Below are 7574 nucleotides of genomic sequence, written 5' to 3'. Positions count from 1 at the left end.
CACGTCACGATTGGCCCGCCTGCAGCGAATCGGGGCAGAGACCGGAAAGGCTCCCGAGCAGGGCCACCAACCTCCAGGTGGGTAAATACAAGGGGGGGAAACTGTGAATGAATTAGATATTGTAAATATTCAACACTTATTAAAGATACTAATATCCAGGGCTATTTTTGGGCAGGAACACACAGGAACGGAGTTCCGGCTGGCTCCCAGGTTGGCCACGCCCAGCAGGAACTCATTAGCATAATAGGCCACACCCAACAGCAGGAACTCATTCGGGTTGGCTACAATTAGGGGTGTGTGGCCTAACATGCTCCAAAAAAAAGCCCTGGGTTTTGACAACAAACAAGGTAAACAGAATAAGAAGCAAAAGGTGGGTGTGGCTGGATGACCACACTTCTGGTAACACGGGGATGTGGCCTAATATGCTAATGAGCTGTGCTGTCATGGGTGTGGCCTAATATGCTAATGGTTCCTGCTGTTGGGTATGGCCTATTATGCTAATGAGTTCCTGCTGGGCTTTTTCTACAAAAAAAGCCCTGCTAATATCCATGTACTCTATTCATACAACAGTTCCGAAGTCTAATACGTACACGGTCATCAATTTGTTGTTTTCAAAATGTAGCAGTTAAGTCTATCAAACAATACATTTTCAAAGTGCGTGCATGGGGAGACTGTAGAAAAGACACTGCCGTTCCACCTCTGACAGAGCCTGCTCACCTTTTGGTGTAGTGGTTAGGAGCGTGGACTCTAATCTGGGAGAACCGGGTTTGATTCCCCGCTCCTCCGCATGCAGCTGCTGGTGTGACCTTGGGTCAGTCACAAGTTCCCCCGGAGCTGTTCTCTCAGGAGCAGTCCTCGAAAGAGCTCTCTCGGCCCCACCTACCTCACAGGGTGTCTGCTGTGGGGAGGGGAAGGGAAAGGAGATTGTGAGCTGTTTTGAGACTCCTTTGGGTAGTGAAGGGTGGGGTATAAACCCAATCTCTTCTCCTTCTTCTTTACACATCCATTTCCAAAAAGCTTTTTCAAAGAGGGGAGAGGACGTTGTCCATGCGTGCAATACTGCCACTGCAATATGAATATCCCAAATTCTCACAAGCACAGTTTACGGAAGAATAACATTCTACAGTCTCTCCATGCACGCACTTAGAAATTGTATTGTCTGAAAGACTTATCGGCTATGTTCTGAAAACAGTGAACTGTTTTGAAAGACTGAACTGCTACATTTTGAAAAACATCGAACTGACACAGTTTTTCGACACAGGTTGCCTTATCCCTTTGGGTGAGAATGGAAACGGTTATGGACCAAACATATATATATTAGACTTTGGCACTGTTGTATGAACAGAGTACATGGATATTAGTATCTTCAGCAGCGGTCATTTCATAGAGAAAGAGGTGCAGGAGCTCATTCGCATAACTCATTAGCACAACTTATTTGCATATGCCACACCTCCTGACATCACCGGAAGTGTATCAGAAGGCAACACCCACTGCTCAGGCTCCACTGGACTGTTTTGGATTGCTAGCTATGGGGGGAGGGACACACGCACAGATCCTTGTGCTCCTCATGGCCCGGGGCTGCTGGGAGCAGGGGGTGGGGCTTGTTGCATGGGCCCGCCCCCTGGGCTCTTTACTGCCGGAGCTCCGCTCCTGTGCGCTCCTGCAGGAAATGACCCCTGCTCTTCAGTAAGTGTTGAATATTTATAATATATTCCTTGTATTTATTTCCCTTCCCCCCCCCCCTTGTATTTAGCCTCTTTCTGTGAATCTCTCTTTGACTGCTAACCTCCGGGTGGGGCCTGGGGATCCCCTGGAATTACAGCTCGTCTCCAGACCACAGAGATCAGTTTCCATGGAGAAAAAACAGCTGCTTCGGAGGGTGGGCTCGATGGCATTGTACCCTGCTCGAGACCCTTCCCCCTACCCTCCACAGGCTCCACCCCCAAAGCTCCAGGCTCCACCCCCGAGCTGGAAACCCGACTTCCCAGCAATGTTCCCTCTAATCCCCCCCCCCAGCTGAGCGGAGCAGTTCACACATCCTGAGCCGAATAGGACCATTGTGACCTGACTGGATGACGGGCGGTGCAAGTCCTCGCGCGGCTCCAGACTGCTGCTGGTTGGGGCTTCCTGTGTCGATGAGCGGCCGCTCACGCCCACAGCTTAGGGGGAGCGCTGCTTCCAAGCCTCTGCGTTTTAAATTTTCTAATCTGCCTTGAGCCGTGTTCTTTGTAAGCTGAGTTAGTGTGGAGCTAGCTCACGGTTTTTTTAGCCTCCGGCTCACACATTTTAGTCTTAGCTCAGGAAGGAGGGCTCCAGAGCAAACTGATTTATGCAGCAGCCGAATCGCTCACTGACAGCTTTAATGCCGGTCGCTCACAAAGTGGAATTTTTGCTCACGAGACTCCAAAGCTTGGAGGGAGCATAGAATCACAAAATGTTAGAGTTGGAAGGGACCTTGCGGGTCATCTAGTCCAACCCCCTGCACTCTGCAGGAGCACAGCCGAAAGACAGCTCTACAACATACCCCAAAGATGGTCGTCCAGCCTCCGCTTGAAAACGTCCAGCAAAGGAGCACCTACCACCTCCCAAGGCCGTCTGTTCCACTGCTCCATCACTCTGGCAGTTAGGAAGTCTCTCCTGATATTTAGCCGATAATGACTCCCTTGTAATTTCCACCCATTAGGTCTAGTCTTGCAATTCGGAGCAAGAGAGAATAGATCATTGGGAATAGAGATCAAGAGCATTGGCCTTGAGGCTTGGCAAAAAGGCAGACTCTGAGAAATGGTCAGTGGCCGGAAGCCCCCCCGGGTTTCACGTGAGCCGCCTCTCTCTGCTTCCCCCGGGGGGCTTCTTGAATCTGCTTGGAGGTGAGAGAAGGCCAGAGGCGGAGGAGCCCACAAGGAAGAAAACTGTCACTCCACACACAGGTTTATGGCCAGGGCAGCATCGACATCACAGAAGCACAGAACTGTCTCCACGTGTGGTCTTGGCCGTAACATTCTGCTTCCCAAACGTTCCCGTTTCCTTTTTTCCCCTTTTTAAGCATGTTTCCAGTTCCTAGCCGTCTAGTAGCCCAGACTAGCATGCTGTTGCCTGACCTTGGAAGCTAAGCCGGGTCAGGCACGGTTATGACTTGGATGGGAGCCCACCAGGGAAGACAGGAGTTGTTGGGCAGAGGAAGTAAGGGGGTTGCCGTGCAGGGGCCAGCCACACGTGCTTATCTCTTGCCTTGAAAACCTCGCAGTCTTGGCGTGCCTGTGAGCTGGTTGCGACTTGACAGCACACGGTCCTTATTATTGTTCCAGTAGGAAAGAGCAAGAGGTCCAGTAGCACCTTGAAGACTTAACAAAATTTGTGGCGGGCTGTGAGCTTTTGTGTATCATTGCTCAGAATTTGTGGCAGGCTAGGAGCTTTTGTTCTCATGCCCTGCCACCAATGCTCCATGAGAACCAGTTTGGTGTCGTGGTTAAGTGCGCGGACTCTAATCTGGCAGAACCAGGTTTGATTCCCCACTTCTCCACTTGCACCTGGCTGGATGGCCTTGGGCAAGCCGTAGCTCTGATAAGAGCTGTTCTTGAAAGAAGAGCAGTTTCTGTCAAGAGGTCGTCGTTACAAGCTCTCTCAGCCCCACCTACCTCACAGGATGTCTGTTGTGGGGAGGGGAAGGGAGAGGAGTTTGTAAGCCACTCTGAGACTCCTTTGGGTAGTGAAGGGCGGGGTATAAATCCAATCTCTTCTTCTTCAAGAGCAGTTTCTGTCAGAGCTCTCTCGGCCCCACCTGCCTCTCAGGGTGTCTGTTGTGGGGAGGGGAAGGGAAAGGAGTTTGTAAGCCGCTCTGAGACACTTTTGGGTAGTGAAGGGCAGGGTATAAATCCAATCTCTTCTTCTTCAAGAGCAGTTTCTGTCAGAGCTCTCTCGGCCCCACCTGCCTCTCAGGGTGTCTGTTGTGGGGAGGGGAAGGGAAAGGAGTTTGTAAGCCGCTCTGAGACACCTTTGGGTAGTGAAGGGCGGGGTATAAATCCAATCTCTTCTTCTTCAAGAGCAGTTTCTGTCAGAGCTCTCTCGGCCCCACCTGCCTCTCAGGGTGTCTGTTGTGGGGAGGGGAAGGGAAAGGAGTTTGTAAGCCACTCTTGAGACACCTTTGGGTAGTGAAGGGTGGGGTATAAATCCAATCTTCTCTAAGCTGTGGTGTCTTGTGAGCAAAAATTCTCCTTTGTGAGCGGCAAAGTTGTGAGCAAGCGATATGGCTGCTGCATAAATTCGTTTCCTCCGGAGCCCTCCTTCCTGAGCAAAGACAAAAATGTATGAGCTGGAGGCTAAAAAAACTGCAAGCTCGCTCCACACTAACTCAGCTTAGAGGGAACACTGCTCGCCACAAGCTCATATTCTGCCAGAAGTTTTGTTAGTCTTCAAGGTACTACTGGACTCTTGCTGTTTTCTACCACTACAAATGGACTAACACATCTTGATCTATTATTATTCCAGTCATTATGCCCATGAGGAGAATGAGTTTAAGTAGGGAGGGAGAATGAATTTTGGCTGGTTTTGGTAACCAGGGTTTTCCCACTCGTTTTTTGTTTGCTTGTTTTTTCGCTCGCAGCCAGCAAGACCTGGCTTCCTCATTTCTTGAACCTTAGAGGCAGAATAAGGACTTATTAATGTTCCTTTCCCACAAATGGCGACATTTCCAGCCTGGCACAAAAGTCTGGAAGCGGCACACTCCGCCTCCCGATGTCGCTGCCAGATTCTCAAGACTTCCTGTTCTCACCGTGCAGGAGAACCCTTGAGGCTTCCCTTGCCAAGAGCCTGAATTAAACTTTGGACCGACGTTGGTGGCTGTATTCGTGCTGCTTCGTACAAAGGAAGAAAACAAACTTAACCTTGGAAACTAAGATCTAGAACCTGAAAAGGTAGGTCAAACTGAGTAGAGGATCAGCAATTAAAACTTAATATACAAATATTATGTGAAAATGCATGTATTTATTTTTACAGGATAAAAAACATATAGGGGCCCAATGACACCTCGTGTAAAAATCCCAAAATCATATATGCACACATGGTCCGATGGACGTGACCTGACGTGTTTCGGCCTGTCAGGGCCTTCTTCAGAGGTCAAACGCCATGAGGAACAAATTGGCTTATAGCACAATGCATAATAGTAAAAGTAAAGGTTTCCCTTGCTTGAAAGCTAGTTGAATCTGACTCTAGGAGGCGGTGCTCATCTCCGTTTCCAAGCTGAGGAGTCAGAGCTGTCCGAAGACTTTTTCCGTGGTCACGTGGCCGGCATGACTAAATGCCGAGGCGCACGGAAGGCTGTTTCCTTCCCACCGAAGTGGTGCCTATTTATCCACTTGCAGTTTCTTGCTTTCGAACGGCTGGGTTGGCAGGAGCTGGGACCAGAGATGGGAGCTCATTCTGTCACGCGGCACTCAGATCTCAAACTGCCGAGCTACCGACCTTCCGGTCCGCAGCTCAGCGTCTTAACCTCCGAGCCACCGTGGCCCCTACAATGCATAATACAATGCAATGATACAGCATAGATACAAAATGGACCAGAAAAGAATTGCTGTAAAAAAGAAAAAAAAAGCTATATGAAATTAAATACTTCTAATTTAAATAATGCCTGTATTAAAAATATGGTTTTTTAAAGTATAATACAGGTATCTGAAGAAGGCCCCCACAGGCTGAAACTTGTCTGGTCAAGTCCATTGGCCCTTGTGTGTATATATAAGAACATAAGAGATGCCAATGTTGGATCAGGCCAAAGGACCATCCAGTCCAACACTCTGTGTCACAGAGTGGCCAGAAATACCAGTGCCATCAGGAGGTTCACCAGTGGGGCCAGGACATTAGAAGCCCTCCCACTGTTGACCCGACCCCCCCCGAAGCACCAAGAAGACAGAGCATCCCTTGCCCCAAAGCCCCTATCTATACCTTGTGGCTAATAGCCAGTGATGGACCTCTGCTCCATATGCTTATCTAATTCCCTTTTGAAGCCGTCCATGCTTGTAGCCGCCACCACTTCCTGTGGCAGTGAATTCCAAGTGTTGGGTGAAGAAGTACTTCCTTTTATCCATTCTAACCCGACCGCTCTGCAGTTTCATGAAGTGCCCACGAGTTCTTGTATTGTGAGAAAGGGAGAAAAGTACCTCTTTCTCTACCTGCTCTTTCCCATGCATAATCTTATAAACCTCAATCATGTCACCCCTCAGTCGTCGTTTCTCCAAGCTAAAGAGCCCTAAGCGCCTTAACCTTTCCTCATAGGGAAAGTGTTCCAACCCTTTTATCATTCGAGTTGCCCTTTTCTGCACTTTTTCTTAAAGTATAATTTTGGAATTTTTACATGAGGTGTGATTGGGCCCCTATGCGTTTTTTTAATCCTTTACAAATAAATACATGTATTTTTACATAATATATATAAAGTTTTAACTGTTGGCCCTCCGCTCAGTTTGACTCACCTTTTCAGGTTCTTGATGGTATTTGTGCCGCAAGAATCCACCCACGAGGGTAGAGTCGGTGCCCAGCTGTCCACTTGCATAAATCGGGGGGAGGGGGGGTTCCCCTGCTGTCAGCTCGCACAGTAACTCTCAGACGCAATAAGTCCTTTTGAGCAGGCTTTATTTTAGAAGTCAGAAAAGTTGCATTCGAGTGGAACTTTTTGCCAGAACTGGAAAATAATACAAAGTTGAAAACTACAGAACCTCTGGTCCAGCCTTCACGCATACGTCAGCATTACAAAGTAAATAGGTGGAGTAATACAATACAATTATAATGGTGAGAATGCTTACCAGTACAGACTTTCTCGAAGGCCGTGAGAAGGTTGAAAAGCGGCCTATGGAGGAGGTACTCTTTATTAGTGTTACAGAGCGCAGCTAATCTACATTCACACAGACAGGTCTCAGTCCTCCTACTCCTCAAGAATGTCAGAGGAGGAACCTTGCGGACAGATTGATACCATGCCAGCAGGGGCTACATGGAGTATGGGAACAGGAGGTATGAGAGCAGAACAGGAGGAGATGGCAGAAGCAACTATGGTAGTGAATTCAGGGCTCTTTTTGTAGAAAAAGCCCAGCAGGAACTCATTAGCATAGTAGGCCACACCCCTGACAGCACAGGTCATTAGCATATTAGGCCACACCCCCATGTTACCAGAAGTGTGGTCATCCAGCCACACCCACCTTTTGCTTCTTATTCTGTTTACCTTGTTTGTTGTCAAAACCCAGGGCTTTTTTGTAGCAGGAACTCCTTTACATGTTAGGCCACACACCCCTAATGTAGCCAATCCTAATGAGTTTCTGCTGTTGGGTGTGGCCTATTATGCTAATGAGTTCCTGTTGGGCGTGGCCAACTCAGGAGCCAGCCGGAACTCTGTTCCTGTGCGTTCCTGCCCCAAAATAGCCCTGGTAGTGATTAACAAAGCAAAGCCGGAAATGATACTATTGAATAAATGGGACGACTCCACGAAAGAAGACAGGAGAAACCTCACGTCACTACTATTTGCAGCAGCTAAATTAGTAGCCACCCTGTGGAAATCTTCCAAACCCCCCCCCACAACCCTGTTTTTGTGGCATCAT

At 48.6% G+C, this 7574-nt stretch overlaps 1 protein-coding gene across 1 annotated transcript in view; it reads left to right on the top strand.

Moving 5' to 3' along the window:
* Nucleotides 1-7574, top strand: part of LOC107117088 (chromosome unknown open reading frame, human C1orf43) — a 33718-nt gene that overhangs the window by 15443 nt on the left and 10701 nt on the right. The gene's annotated exons all lie outside the window — the stretch shown is intronic.

This window comes from Gekko japonicus, unplaced genomic scaffold, assembly GCF_001447785.1.
Source record: "Gekko japonicus isolate JY-2015 unplaced genomic scaffold, Gekko_japonicus_V1.1 scaffold25, whole genome shotgun sequence".
Classification (NCBI taxonomy): Eukaryota; Metazoa; Chordata; class Lepidosauria; order Squamata; family Gekkonidae; genus Gekko; species Gekko japonicus.
Note: the sequence above shows the minus strand (reverse complement) of the source record. Positions and strands in the feature narration are given on the sequence as shown.